The 15,036-nt window shown below is 37.6% G+C and overlaps 1 long non-coding RNA gene across 3 annotated transcripts; it reads left to right on the top strand.

Moving 5' to 3' along the window:
- The first annotated feature begins 1,438 nt into the window (after positions 1 to 1,438).
- LOC118608705 lies at positions 1,439 to 14,116 on the top strand. 3 transcript variants are annotated; one of them, XR_004953156.1, is made up of 5 exons: positions 1,441 to 1,782; positions 7,662 to 7,786; positions 11,815 to 11,983; positions 12,320 to 12,361; positions 13,844 to 14,116. It is a non-coding gene; the product is annotated as an uncharacterized LOC118608705 (long non-coding RNA). The 3 variants fall into 3 exon arrangements; XR_004953155.1 differs by having other exon boundaries at positions 1,439 to 1,782; positions 11,815 to 12,361; XR_004953154.1 differs by lacking the exon at positions 12,320 to 12,361 and having other exon boundaries at positions 1,444 to 1,782.
- The last annotated feature ends 920 nt before the right edge of the window (positions 14,117 to 15,036 follow it).

Here is a 15,036-nt window from a genome sequence, read left to right as displayed (position 1 = left end):
TTATGAACGTAAAAGAAACCGTTTCAGGATTTACCGTGAAGCTCAGATGGGAGAGAACACAGAGTCGGGAGGAGAGTCCAAGCAGTGACTTTGGCAGTGAACTTCACAGCTCCGTGCCCTCGGGTCAGCGTGTAACCTGGGCGCCACGGACACTTGTGCCTGGGGGGACCACTGTGTGCAGGTAGGAATATGAGGAGCGGTGTTTCTAGCCTCCCCACGTTAGATATGAGTCTTGTTAAATGTCCTCGGATGGGTAGGGGAATGGCAAAAAATGCCCACGATTGTTTTAGATGACACACCTCACTGCTACCCATGGTGGAATATTATTGGAAAAAAAAAAAAAAAAAAGAGCATTCTTTGGAGTTTCTATAAGCACATTTGGTGCCAGAAATCAGGTTTGGGAGACACTTGCGTTAGCAAAGGGGTAACTTGGGCACTGTCCGGGCCTTGGAGGGCTTCCAGAAGTCAGACAGCCTCAGAAGCATGGCACAGACGTCTCTGGTGAAGCCTGCTCGCCGCAGAGGAGACGCTGGCCTGCTGGACCTTCATGACAGTGAGGGCCTGCCTGTGTTCCTAAGATGTCAGACAGGGCACCAACCCTGCACGGACAGGATCCAATACAATGAACTCTTCCTCACGCTCTCTGACTGAATCTACCACTTACCTCGTGAAGACCCCAGAACTAATGCTCCCTGATTCCAAATTCAAATTTCTCATTAACATTAATACCTGGTCTAGGAGGAGGTCTTTTAGCTTCCCTCTCTCCTTTTCCTCTCTCCTCCCCTTCTTTCCTTCCTCCCTCCTTTCTTTTTTTACTCCCTTCCCCTTCCTTCCTTCCTCCCTCCCTCCCTTTCTCCCTCCTTCCTTTTTTTTCCCTTCATTCCTTCCTTCCTTCCCCCCTTCTTCTTGCCCCTTCACTGTTATTGCCTCTCTTCTTCCTCCTTCCCCTTTTCTCCCCCTACCCCAAAGGCCTTTTTAAAATTGACATATTACATATAAATCTCAATATATTAAGAAAAGTTGGACTATCCAGAGTCTCCCCTGGTGAGTCCCCCACAACTGACCTTCCCCAGTGGTCCCAGAAGTACCTTTGAAAGACATGTAGGGCTCTATGCTACCCATTTTGAAAAAAAACACTGATATAGGAAGAAATGAAACCTCAGGCCAAATGAAAATATATATAAGGTAGACACACATACCGAGAAAGCTCAAGAATATTAAAAATAAATGAAAGACACAGGGTCATACTCAGCCAGGAGAATGGAAGATAGAGAGGTACACTTACTTATTACAAACACATCATCGGTAGTTAACAGAGACTTAGATAGTCTCGTATTTGACTTGCATAACCTCTTATACTGGGAATTAATCAGGGTGGAGCACACGGTCTAGAAAGTCAATGTTGTGTGCAGTAGAGCTGGCGCCAAAATACCTGGTTTGGCTTGAGATAATGCTCTGGTTCTATGGTCCTGGGAGAGCCGACCACTTGTCTCAGGTTCCTTATCTCCAAACTGGGACCGAGAGCCATGCCTAGCTCTGAGAACAGTTCAGAGAATTACATGAGGTGACACATCTGAAAGTCATTTATACTGCACTGTGTCAGAGAGTGGAGAGTAGATTTTGTCTCATTCTCATTTTATCCACTGCAGAAACTTGCAAGGAAGGCGGAGGTTGAGTCTCTTTTTCTTGACTATGTATTCAAAAGAACAGTTTAAAGCTGTAACGTGTTTACAAACTACGAACTCCTTTTCCCGAATGGGGCGAGCAGCTAAAAGCAGAGAGGTAAGTGATGCTACCACAGATGGGGACCAGATTCGAACCGAGCTCTGTTTCTCTTTCTGCCATGACACTCGTCTACAGCATTGTGACATGCCCGGGGGTTCCTCTTTAGCTGGTGGAAAACAGCAGAGCTCTCTGAAAATGATTTACAAATTGTGGCTGCTCTGAAACTAGGGCAACTGGTATCTCGGGCTCATCTGTGCAGTACTTTTAGACCTGGTCCTGATATTACCGTTCGCGACTTAAAGATTACCTTCGGGCCTTCCGCGTGGATGGGTGGCCTCAGGTCCTTAACCATAAATGTTAATGCTAGAAGTGATGATATTCTTTGTAGCTAGATGCACTGAAATTGAAAACAGCAGGAAGGTATAAACAAGATCTGTTTACCTTTTTTCCCCCTCCCCCTTTGAGACTGAGAAGTTTTGAAATGCAAATGAAAAAGATTAAGGCGATGTTACAGGTTGAAATGGTGGAAACTTACTTTCCTAAGTCTTGGAATAGTTCCTCCTGGGTAAGATGAATCTGATCTTTCCTTAAAAGAAGGCTCAAGGGAATTTAGAACTGTATAAATAGGCTTCAAAGAAAATAGCTTCTTAGATGAAACTTCGATTTTCAAATGGTTTCAGATGAAGTTGTTGAAAGATTATATTCTCTTTTTTTTTCAAAACATGAAACTCAATGAATATTTCATTAAGATTAGTAAGTAGAATGTTGAAAAATTTTCTGTTGAATCCTAATATTGTCTGTACTGTACATCTAAATGTGTGAGGATGTTGCTGAGAAATTTATAAACCTCCAGATCCAATAGTATTATATGTGAGATGTTGTTTTCCTTTTCTATATTTACCAGATACATCAATAATACCTGCTTTTGTGTTACCTCTGCTCTGACAAACTGCTGATGGTCAAAATTATATTACCGTGACCATTTATGTAAAGGTAAATGAAAAAAAAAATTTACTTTCACTTTATTTCTCTAATTTTAAATAATTCCTTAACATATAAGGATAGAATAAAGAATTCTCTTATGATATGATGTTCAACTGGTAACTCTCATTTGAATTTAGAAGAAAGTCGATTGCAATTGGTATTTTTTTTTAAACGTGGCTTTATCTTCGTAAATTAATTGTTACACTTTAACAAAAACAGCACACCAAAAAAGGATGGAAACTGAAAAAAGTATCTAACTTTCTTTTCCAATGTAACATTTCAAAGTATTGCAATTGCACCTCAATATAATATCTGGTTTTTATTATATGAATCCAAGCTAACAATAAAGAGAGAAGCAAAGTGGGATTGGCACCATAAACATGTAAGATTTAAGTTCCTTTTCGTTAGCTTTAACCATTTAACTGTGAGGTCATCTAGGGGCCAAAGTCAGGAAATTCCTAGCTAAATGCCTGCCCAACACGCCTTCATTTGATGCGGTTTTGAAGCTATTTTGTCAACATTCACTGAAGATGAATTATATTGCTTTTATAAGAAGTGTACCCTATCACTCACCTTCCCCATTTGTTATAAAATTAACATGAATAATTGTTTTGTTTTCCATTATATTATTGACTCGTTTCTAGTCATAGCAAGTTGTTCATTAAAAGGCAATTTTTCTGAAATGAGAGTCCAGGTATTGTAAATTGTGGGAGAAAAACCAGTTCGTCTCCTCCTTAGAGGTTGAAATTGGTCATCATCATAATTTTTTCTGTTATTGACAACATTGGTTTTTTTTTTTTTTTTTGGAGTAAGCCTACTGTACAGGTTTGTTTTCCCTTAAAGTCTGATATATTTGCTGAAATTTACAAATGCTTTCTATTTGTGACATTAATGAACTTTCACCATCACAGAAAGTCTAATTTTTTTTAGCAATTATATGTTAGCAACAACTTCCTACGTTTTTAAGGTTCCTTTTATTCAACTAAATACGGAGCTCTTTGCTTTCCTAATATTGGGAATGAATTTTAAAAGTGTTGTAAGTCTATGTTCTCAGTCCATACAGAAGCTTTTTCTTACATAATTATGTAAGATAAGATTCTAGCCTGGAAATTAGCTTCATGAGTGAAAGACCGTGGAGTGTTAGGGTTGGCAAGGTCTTAAAATATCATCTACTGTACGTGTGTACACTCGGCTGAAAGTAAGACATGGGGAAGGGTTCAGGGGACATTCAGGCCCAGGGAACAAGCCTCACATTCAGCATCTTTGTTGACTGGTCAGTTTACCAGCCACGAACCTGACCTTTGGAATTCCCACCCAGTGTGATTGCTTGTAAGGTGAGGAAATCTGAGCAAGAGGAGAAAAATGACAGACTCAAGGTCATACTATTACTTCGTGCCAAAACTCAGACAAGTCTTTCTGCTCGTAACTGATCTTCGTAAGGCAGAGTGAGGCATTGCGAGTCTACTGTCACTGCACTCCTTGTGTATTCATTCATTCTTGTGGCACTGTGTGGGTGCTGGAGGAGAGGGACCATCTAGTGATCTTAAATATAAAATATAAAAATGAGTGATGCGGAATGTATTAAGCCAGTAAATGAAAATGGTCCCTAAGGTCTAGGGGGATTTCTCTTTTGAGAGATGGAGACATATTCTGAGTTTTCTCATTTTCAAATGTAGTTATAAAATATGGACTTCTTATTCATTTAAATGAAGGCGATAAATTACTAAAACATAAAATGTTTCCAAAATGGCTTTAGAGAAATCGAGCCTATTCTTTCATATAAATCAGATATGATTTTTGTATAAGGTAACATTTAGGAAATCTGAATTAACATATTATTTCCAGCATGAAAATTTCATGTACTTTTAGAAGTTCACAAAAGTATGTAAAATATGCATTAAAATAGCTATTGATTTTTTTTCAATGAATGTAACACCTTAAGCCCCTTGGGTCATTAGGTATTATATAGACCGTGCCTCAAGGATTTAGCTAAAATCTAAAGTGTTAACAAAACAGTGTTACATACAATTTTATATTATAAAATTCACCCTCAAGGTACATATTCATGTAACTAATTTAGCTGGGGTCACTGTTTGCTTTAAAAGAAAATCTCCCAAATTATTAATTTAGGAAAATAAAATATCTGAAGGAAACATCACAACTGTTAAAGTTCTACGGAGGTTAAAAGAAAAAGCTGTGATCATCTGGCAAGAAACTACGTAGAACACTCACTTTGATGAAGCTTTATGAACCTGAAAGACTGGCCTCCTTACCTCAGTTTGCTTGGAAGCAAATCTCCGGGAATAAGGAAAGAGAAGAGGTTTTACTGTAAGTGATCCACGGCTCTGATAAGTCGTGAAACGATCTGTAATCTGCATGCATTCAAATTTGCAGGCATAGCATAAAAGAAAGAAGACCATCTCGTAGGTCAGTGTGGTCCTTCGCACATTTGCAGAGGCAAAATGTGAATTAGTTTCCATAGTTTCATAACTAAATTATTTTATAGTACGAATTCCTTATTTCCAGAATGCACATTGCAAACGTTGCATAAAGAATGCAGTATGTAAATGGCAAACCAACCTTGTTCTGGATGCACTTCTACCCCTTAATGTTGTCTCATAACTGTACGTCCTAACAACGGCTCAACATCTAAACAGAAAACAACCCATTTCAATACAGAAAACAACCCATTTCAATAACGGAAACACTTTAATGTAAAGCCGATTTATAGGAGCCAGTAAATCAACATGTAAATGGAAGAGTCCAAAACGGAAGAACTTCTAAGAGGCTGGACATCAGCACATCCGCGTTGTTATTATAGTAAAAATGTGACTAACCAACTGCTACTATCAATTGGTATTTTACATTCCCAGCTCATTCTACCAGGTGGATTTTTCTCAGCAATGTGAATAAGATTGGACAAGCTTTGTGGCTGTTTCTCATTACTCCTAAAGCTTTCAAACCAAATTATGTGTGTAGGGAAGGCAGAGGCTTCACCTCTGAAATAGGAGATAAGTTTAAAGCATCTAGCACAGTGCCTACCTGAAAGCCAGGACTCGCTGTGTAATAGTTAATAATACTAATGCTAATAGTTCAGTATTGTTTTTTGTTTGTTTGTTTGTTTTTAACAGTGTAGATTGTGGGAAAGAGAGGCACAGAGAAAGCTTACAGTTAAAGTCAAACTTCTGGAGGCACTTTTTTTCTTATATAGTTTCTCTTTCATAGCTTTTATTACAGAATAGTTTGTCTTATTAAATTACCTTGCACATAAAATGTAATAGCTGAAGTTTTATGTTCCTAAAACTTCTTAAACTTACTATATGAATTAGTATAGTTTCATCATTTCAGAACTGGAATATGCTTTCATAACTTGAAATGAAATTATGTTGTGGACAAGAACGAAACGGTATTCAATGTTCTCAGCTGGTTGTATTTTGCCAGTAAGTTCTCATACCGCTAGCAGAGGGGGTTGATAAACGTGACATAAACTGGTAAATAGATTTACAATCATCAATATTATTTTTTACCTCTCAGTAAACTACAGTCAACTTTGTAATAGGCATGTAAAAAAAAATACCCAACAACATAAAACATATAATCCAGTTATTTCAGATATAAATGTTGATGTACACGAGCAGAATAATTTAGGTAATTGGAATTTTCTGTTTTATACCTGGATGTTTTAACATTATACTGCATAAATTAAACCATATTTTCAATAATTTTGCTACCAACAGCCACGAATTCATTAGAAATATTTTCAGGTGAAAACTAAAACATGTATTTTAAGAAAAAATATGTATTTTTTTGTCTTTGATACATTAGAGTTTGACTCAAATATATGCTCAGAGCTAAATCCAAGGGTGGTAAAATAAATCTCTTATTTCTTAGAAATAGGATATTGTATCATATAAAAAGCCACGCAATTTGGTTTAATCTTTGAGATTGCCAGGTATAATATAGTACTTATTATATCAACTGTGCTCAATAAGCATGTATTTTGATCCCAAATAGCTAAAAGTATGTTTCTGTAAATAAACGTGTTTTTAAATAAGAGTATTTACAAAGTTGTCTCTCCTTTGCTTATCTGTCAGGAATCAAATTTAATGTTCTTGCTCCGCTGGATAAGATCCAAAGCAACAAAGCCATTGAAAGGCATTTAACTTCCTTTGCTGGTTGAGGTGATAGTGACCTCATCAACTGCAGCACAGGAAACTGAATAGCTCTAAAATCAGCTGTTTTCAGGAGGAAAAAAAATAATATTCAGTCGCTGCATAGTAATTTCTTTTTTTACATATTTCTCATTTGTACTTTTTGAAAATTATAGAACTGAGAAGGGCTCTGGGATTTTGTCAACAGCAGCGTGTCTATCTTACAAGAAAGTATAAGTCGCAGGCAAATATAATGATTAATATTTATAAATAAGACCTGTGTTCACCTTTTCCTGGTTTTATATTGCAACAAAAGGTATACTATATACCATGGCAAGGAGGTTCTTTTATCTTTAAAGTTCTTTATGTTGGTCTTAATATATTCGGAATTTCTCATAATCTGAGTAAAAAAAAGAAAAGGCTGTATCTGTTCAAAGGAAGAGACTTTGTGAGATTTGTACACATCCACTGTATTACAGACGGCAACATTATATTGGATGAATAGCAAGAGAACAGAGACCCACAATGCACAAAGGGATGAGAGCAACAGAAAGCACTCCCCATGACACAGAAGTGTGCTCCTCCCCATACGCACCTTCCACAGTAATCACCGAGGGAAAACTCTTTCCAAAATGCTAAGTTAATACCTGACATTGGAAAAATAGCATTACGTATCTGCTAATAGAATTTGCTTTAAGTTATAACGTAAAATAAGAATTAAATTGTGTCTTGCTCTGTTAATGAAATCAATGATGGATTTTTTTTTTTTTTTTTTTTTTAATACGCTTGCCAACTGATCAGTTCAGGGCCCAACTGTTGCAGTTGTTGTGAACGAGCCTTGATTTAATGCAGCTTATGTCTTCATTGGCATGTACAAAGAGCGACTAAATAAAGCGAGAATACTCAACGTCACTTCTCCACTAATGGTAAGTAAGTGAAAGGGTGACCTCCACGTCTTGAAAACAGAAAAATGTCTCTAACCCTTCAGCGGTCCCTGAAATATCAGCCACCGTGGCGGACAGGAGCAGGCCATTTCCCAGGTAGTCTGGCCTGAAAACATCCCAGGCCCACTGACAGCTCCGCGTCACCCTGGAGCAGGGTTCTCGCGCTCCACCTAACTCCTGACGGAGGGGATGGCTAGGACCTTCTTTGCTCAAGTGAGTTTTTGTTTCCAAGGCCATGTGCTTCCTGCAGGAAGCAAGCTAGTAGCTCAGAGATGGGAAGGCAGCCTCGGTGTTCAGTAGAGTCCCAGAGGGGCCATATGACAGCGCCTGAAATTAAAGTTGAGGGTGCCAACGCAGGGAATGGCAACTTCTGAACGATTCTGGATGCCTGCCTATAAAAAAAATAGTATCAATATGCTTCTCAGATGGTCTCGAATACAGGAAAACAGCCGTGCGTCTGCCACTGGGCAAGAGGGGAATGATCACTTCTGTGCTCTCTGGGCGGCGTGGTGCAGGATGCAATCGAGGGAAAGTAACTTTCTTTTCGGGTGCAGGCATCATTGAATGTGTATGTGGAATAGGGATAAAAAACCTGTCTGAATACCACTTTGAAAACTCATATAAAACGTGGAGTCGCAATAGTATGATGTGGCTTTGGGCACACGCGCTGTACACTGCTGTGGATAAATGACACTCCACGGGTCCACAAGGAAATCTGCCTCCCCAGGGAAGGACTCTATACAGCTGTTAAAATGCGGCTTCCTCTTCTATCAAATACGATGCTGGGAAGCTTTTCTTTTAACTTGGGGGAACTTTGTTCGATATGCTGTCCCTTGCTTTGGAGAAGGCCACTCTTACTGATTTGAATGTCTTGCTTATGAAAAACATCACAGATGTAAAAATCAATTCTATGTATTCTATGGGAAACAATAACTGTAATTTAGAAATCAAAAGCGAAGAAGCCAAAAAAGACGTTACTCTTTCAAACTATGACCTTTTTTGCATTTAAAAGACTCGTTCATGTTTATTAGGTTTGTTCTAAAATCTTTGTCTAAGAATTTCCATAATTAAAAAGAAAATAAATCCATTTCTGTATAGTTGCATGTTTAAAGTAATTCCTCACATTTAAAGTGTAAATATATGTTATATTGTATTGATTGTATTATTAATTTGATTTATAGGTATTTTTACTAAATATTAAAATATCATGATGTATATTTCATATATAATACTAATATTTGAGAAGAAAATTGAGTGGATATTTAAGTTCTTTAAATGATTTCTGCCAAGGATCTCAACCTCATAACTGGAAAATTATTTCTATTTTTCATTTATTCATTTTTGTTCATCTTTCTTAGACTGAATTGTATTATTTTCACTACTTATGAGAAATACTGAGGAAGATGTTTATATTTCTTAATTAAAAGTTTGGTTTTATATTTCATGAATAACATGGATTCAGATATTTATATCTTTAGGGATTTGACTATTTTTTTCTCCTTCCAATGAAGTCATTGTTTCAAAGGTAAAACATGTGTGAAGCTGGTCTTAAGTAAGGTTTCTAATTTTTCTCCAAGCCAGTGTTTCCCAGTGGGTATCAATGCTTGATCTATTTCTTGTTACGGGAACGTAGTGGCTTTTTTTTTTTTTTTTTTCAATTTAATGATTTTTTTTTCCAAACAAAATTCTATCCTCCAAAGCTAATAAAAGCTAAGATTTACTTATTGGGTGATTACTAAGTGGTGGGTACTGCGCTAAGTATCTTACATAGGCTATCATATTGAATCCTTACACAGACTCTATTAGGCTTGTGTTATATTCATTTTAGTGATAAGGAAACTAAGGCACTTAGATCTTAAATGATTTGCCTGAAGCTATGCAGCTAATGCATAGAAAATAGATTTTGACTCCTTTGTCTGACTGCGTAGTATAAAATTAAATAAACAGTTCTATATAAAATGACACGAGGGTGTCCCTGACTGAGGTTCTATGAGGAATTACTCTAACTACCCTAAGTCATCATAAAAACATTTTTAAAATAAAGAATTTGACACTTGTAGAACATCTGAAGATAGAACAATGGCTTCTCCTTAGTAAGGAAGAAAAACTTGGGGAAGTAACCTAGCCAAAAAGAATATTTTAATGAAGATGAAATATTTCGCTTTCAATTATTAGTTCCTAGAGAGAAGTGATGATTAAACTTCCCCAAACGTGTTTTAAATGAACATGTTTTGCACTTCACGGCTGAGACACGGGCAAGTCAAGGCTTTGGGGTTGCTGCCTGCGTAGTCAGTCCACACTGCTGTACTCCCGCCAGTAAATGACTTACGCCGGTAAATAGCTTAAGCTGAACTCTGGTTTGTGGATTTGCTAGGCTTTCTTGTAGATATTAAATACAAAAAACGAATAAAATTTGTATAATTCTTCTGAGGATGACATCACAGAGTGACTCACTCCATCTAGTCTCCTTGCCTCAGTTTAGCTTCTCTTCAATTCATCCTCCATACTGTTGCCAGGCAACGTTTCTAATTAATGCTCATGCATTTGTTTTAAATCCCTTTATTTGTTCCTAACTGATATTAGCACCGAGTTTAGATTTACGAGGAGTCCTTACTACTCTGATTTCAGTAGACCTTCCTTATCAAAGAGCTCATTATATTCCACGACTATCTAGCTCAACACTCCCGGTTTATCGCTTTGAATACCATGTTCTTTGTGCTGTTCCTTTGTCTCGGGTAAACTTCTCTCCCATTTTTTCTTCCTTTAAGATCTATCTCAAGAATCACCTCCTTTTAGAAAATTTTCCACTGAATTAAGTGTCCTCTTCTGAGCATTTCCTCTGAACTTCCTTAATGTGTTAGGCATACATGTATCTCACAATACTATGATTACTGTTTTACTTCTGTATCTCCTCTAGAATGTTCTGATATTTTTGAATGAATTATAAAAAATATGCAAATACTTTCTAGATACCAGAAAATACTTCTAGATACTAGATTTCGCAAATACTTTCTAGATACCAGAAATACCCAGTAGCCACAAGAATAGACTCTACTGAATTTAACACATTCTTTAAAGCAATTCTGATCATTTTCCCCCTATTGTATACAATTTTAATTCTTTTTTCTTCCTTGTTATCAACCATAATTAAAATATTTTACATTAGCTCCGCAGACTTTATTCATCTTGTAACTGAAAGTCTGTACCCTTTTACCAGCCTCTCCCTATTTCCTCCCAACATTAATACATAGCAATTTCTCAATAAATATTTGATGACTGTATAATAAATGTTTTCAGAGGGATGAACAAAGAAAAGTAAAAATCAAATTAACCCACTGAACGGATATAATTTAAATCTCCAAATTATTTGTCATTTGTTTCATTTAAAATATGTTTAATATGTAGGAAACAGTTTGCACAGTGTGTATCAGTAGGGAAGCCTACATGCTTCTAAGTTGTATTTACCAAAAACGAACATATAAACAGGAATAATTTTATTCAAACTGAGTTTTACCTCTAGTCACTTATCCTCTTTTCCTTTACAGGTAATAACTCCAGTTTAATTTAAAGATATAGTTCACACACTTAGTAGGAGTCTTCTTCACATAAAGGGTGGTTTCGGAAGCTACAGCAAATGGCCTCCATAGAAAATGAAGTGTTCCACATTTTATTATGAATTGAAGAACACTCTGCTCTTCTGCTAAATGCTGCTTTGGGGGGGGTACCTCAACATTTTTAGTGGTTAATGTCTAATCTATTAATTCCTCAGCATGACAGCAGCAAACAAGGTTTCAAGGGTTTCCTGAGTATAAAATCTGGACCCAAATCTCTAGCTATATAATTTCATCAGCAGGAAGTGCCTTTTTGCAGACCTTACTGCTGGTCTGATAAAACCACTGATTCTGCTGCCGTTGATAAACTCCCTACATTACAGTCTTCAACCTTCAACAATTTTCAATTCCAAGCAAAACCTAACAATTTTATTTTCTGTGTGCTTCTCATTTTCCCAGAGTAATATGCTGTCCTTTCCCACACCATATCGGGTCAGCTCAGCTCACAGTGGTAAAAAAGTTTCCCAGGTTCATTTTCCAGAACACTAGTCACTTGACATTGACTGGATTGAAACTCTTCTTTCCCCAAACGAATAATGAAGATGCCTTTACATTTTCATCCATGAAGGTAAAAAAAAACCAGACTGACGGCTAACGGGGTTGAACTTTCTCTCTACTCTGTGGCATTTCAGTAAAAGCTACTCTGTAAAACTCTTTTAGAACAAAAGGTTGAAAAACAATAGAGGGAAGCACCCTAAACTTCTATTTTTCAGGTTTTTGTTTGTTTATAATAGGAGATCTAGAAGATAGATTCAAGTTTTGGTTAAAAATGAGTAATGATCTTTGTGTTAGCTACTGCTTTGTTTGTTTGTTTGTTTTCGAGAGTAAAAAGAAAAGTATAAGTGAGTCAATGGTTTTCAGTGCAGTTCTGGAAACTACACTAGAAACCATAGTCTGTCTGTAGGTGATCCAAGAAGCCTGTTGACCCAGCCATCACCCATCATAGGTGAGTTGTGGGAAGGTGGGTGCTAACAGCAGACATCTGAACTGGGATGAAGTGGAGTGTTTAGAGTTTGGCCTCTGGAATCGGATTCAGCTGCCAGCACACATCTAGAGCAACGAAGGGTCAACGCAATGATGAACTGAGGCCAGGGTGCCGCACTGCAGACCCACGGAAACCCAGCGCAGTCCCAGTGGGGGCGGGGAACAGAGCTGTGCAGATTTACTTCTATTTATCAACAGGCGTTTCTGTAGAGTAAGGCAGTAGGAAAATACTTCTAGACGGGTTAGGACAGCAGTTTATATAGCTTTTTTTGTGTCAGAGTATCCTATGAATAAAAAATTTGGTGTGGAGAAGCATCTCGGAGATAGTGGTGGTGGTGAGGGTGAAAATGTCCATGACTTTTTGCCTGAGTCTCAATGTCACAGGCTCATAGACGGCCTGTACCCCATGCTGGGAACCGTGCCCTAGATGATAAAATAAAGTGCATGTATGACAAGAGAACTGTTTTCCTGTAGCTCCGGGCTGAAGGCGTACTTGCTTGTGGAGAACGCGGGCATCCGGAGCGGCGTGCCAGCTTTATGTCTTGAGTTTCAAGATGCTTAAGTACTAGAGATGTGTCAGGTCTCAGCGTTCTTTCAGATGGGAAAAGGCTCATGAGCTTAGTCATCTGCTTAGATGTCTGTAACAGCATATTTGCATTCGAAGCATATTTGAGTAGAATTTCTGACCGTATTCATGGCAAAGTCCCTCCACAGACAGTTTCATTCTTCTAGGGAAGACTGAAGTGGGTACAGTGAAGTCAGTGATTAGCTTGGTGCGTTTGTCAACAACCCCTGACCTTTTTTCTTCATCAGCCTGGTGACTAATACAGACCTTTACATGGCCTTTCGCACACACAAGTCACTTCGGCTAGAGCCGGAGCAATTTACTAGAGCTTCCTCACTGCTGCGGACCATTAGTTTTTTCATTTTTTTCTCTGTCACAGTTCCTTTAAGCACGCAAGCCCTGTCGAGGTGCCAAGAAGAAGGAACATGCAAGGGTGGAAACAGTATTTTAGTAAATTAGATAGTGAGAAATGACTTTATAATGACTAGTGTTGAAGAACTAAAACTTTAAGGATCAATGTTTTATTCCAAAAGGCAAAACCTTTGCGTGTGAAGCCAGAGAGGAAAACGCGATCGGCTGTTGAATAGTGTGGGGCCAAACAACCTTTTACCTACTCACTCTGATGACTAAATCTTAAATTTAATTTCTTTACTTATTAAATGGGGCTGATAATAGCCAATCCATTCCAAATTTTTTAGAGTAGAAAGAGACAATAACGTGCAAAAAAGTCTTTAAGTAAATTTAAAAAGGCATTCTCTCTTTCTGTTAATTGATTGCATAAATGTAGCAGAAAAGGAAAAATACAGAAGAAATAAAAATTGTTATTTTTCACCACTCCAGTACATAAACTGTTTTTCTTGTTTCTCTATTTCTTCCTAGTTCTTTGGCAATATGCACAGTTTACTACAGTGACGCCGACGTGAGATCATGCCCTTCCTGTGGCACGCGTCCTACCATCGCTACTGAAATTCGCCCTCTGGGAGCCAAGAAAAAGTTCACTCTCTCCCACCTCGGTTCCCATAACTTCTGTAGGACTGACCCCATGGCTCCTTCTTCCACAATTTCCCACATAATCCCATGACTTGCGTTATTTATTTACAACTTCCATTACATTACTATTAGATAGTAAATAAAGACCAGACAGCCGGGTGATGTAGGTCTGTGTGGTCCCTCACAGAAAAGTAAGACACCATTTTATTTTTCAGGATAGAATGAAAAAAAAAAAAATCAATGTCCAGAGTACAGTGCTGTATTTAAATAAGTTACAGACTGAAACATACTATATGTTTCCATTTTGGGGGGTAAATTCCAAAGTTTATCGAACAACATTCATTTCTTTTTGAAAACCTACCATTATTGCCTACAAACAAATGATACTAAATGCTTCGCAGAAGTTTGGCTATGTGTCAGAGCAAAATGGGATCAATGACAAGCTCATAGTATTTGTTTGCTTATCTCAAAGAAAAAATAATTGTAACAAAACCCACCAGACATAAAAGTACAAAGTGCAGCTCTTCCTAACCCCAGCAATAGCACTGCCCGGTGCTAGACAGAGGGGCACGGCTGCGAACGAGCCCAAAAGGCCTGTTCTCCTGTGGACAATAAACAGTGGGTAGAGAAACAAATTCCTCCTCACTCCACAGATGAAAAAATTGAAGTCCGAAGGCTTGGATGACTTCCCTAAAATAACACCTGTTTGTGGCAGAGTGGAAAAGAGAAGTCAACTACTGGGATCACACATCACCATGGGTGTCTTTGTTTTGTCTAAATAATTCTCCTTGAGATATGGGCAAATGAGTTTCTTACTAAGTGGGACTCTAAAAACAGTGGCTTCATCTATATATATATATATATCTATGTTAATTTCAATTAGCATAAGAACCAATTTAAAACTTCGGTTACTCTCTTTTATATAAGAAAAAAAATCAGTGTACAAAGGCCAGGAAGGATTCAAATTAGACATAAAGATTATTTGAGAGAAAAATTGGACTACTGATCAGAGAAGCAGCTGCATTCTTCAAAGAAAAAATGATTTCAAAATATCTTTATGAGTTAGTTTAAATATTTGTGTG

Source organism: Rousettus aegyptiacus, unplaced genomic scaffold (genome assembly GCF_014176215.1).
Source record: "Rousettus aegyptiacus isolate mRouAeg1 unplaced genomic scaffold, mRouAeg1.p scaffold_m13_p_10, whole genome shotgun sequence".
Lineage (NCBI taxonomy): Eukaryota > Metazoa > Chordata > Mammalia > Chiroptera > Pteropodidae > Rousettus > Rousettus aegyptiacus.
The sequence above is the reverse complement of the archived record's forward strand: the minus strand, read 5'-3'. Positions and strand labels throughout refer to the sequence as shown.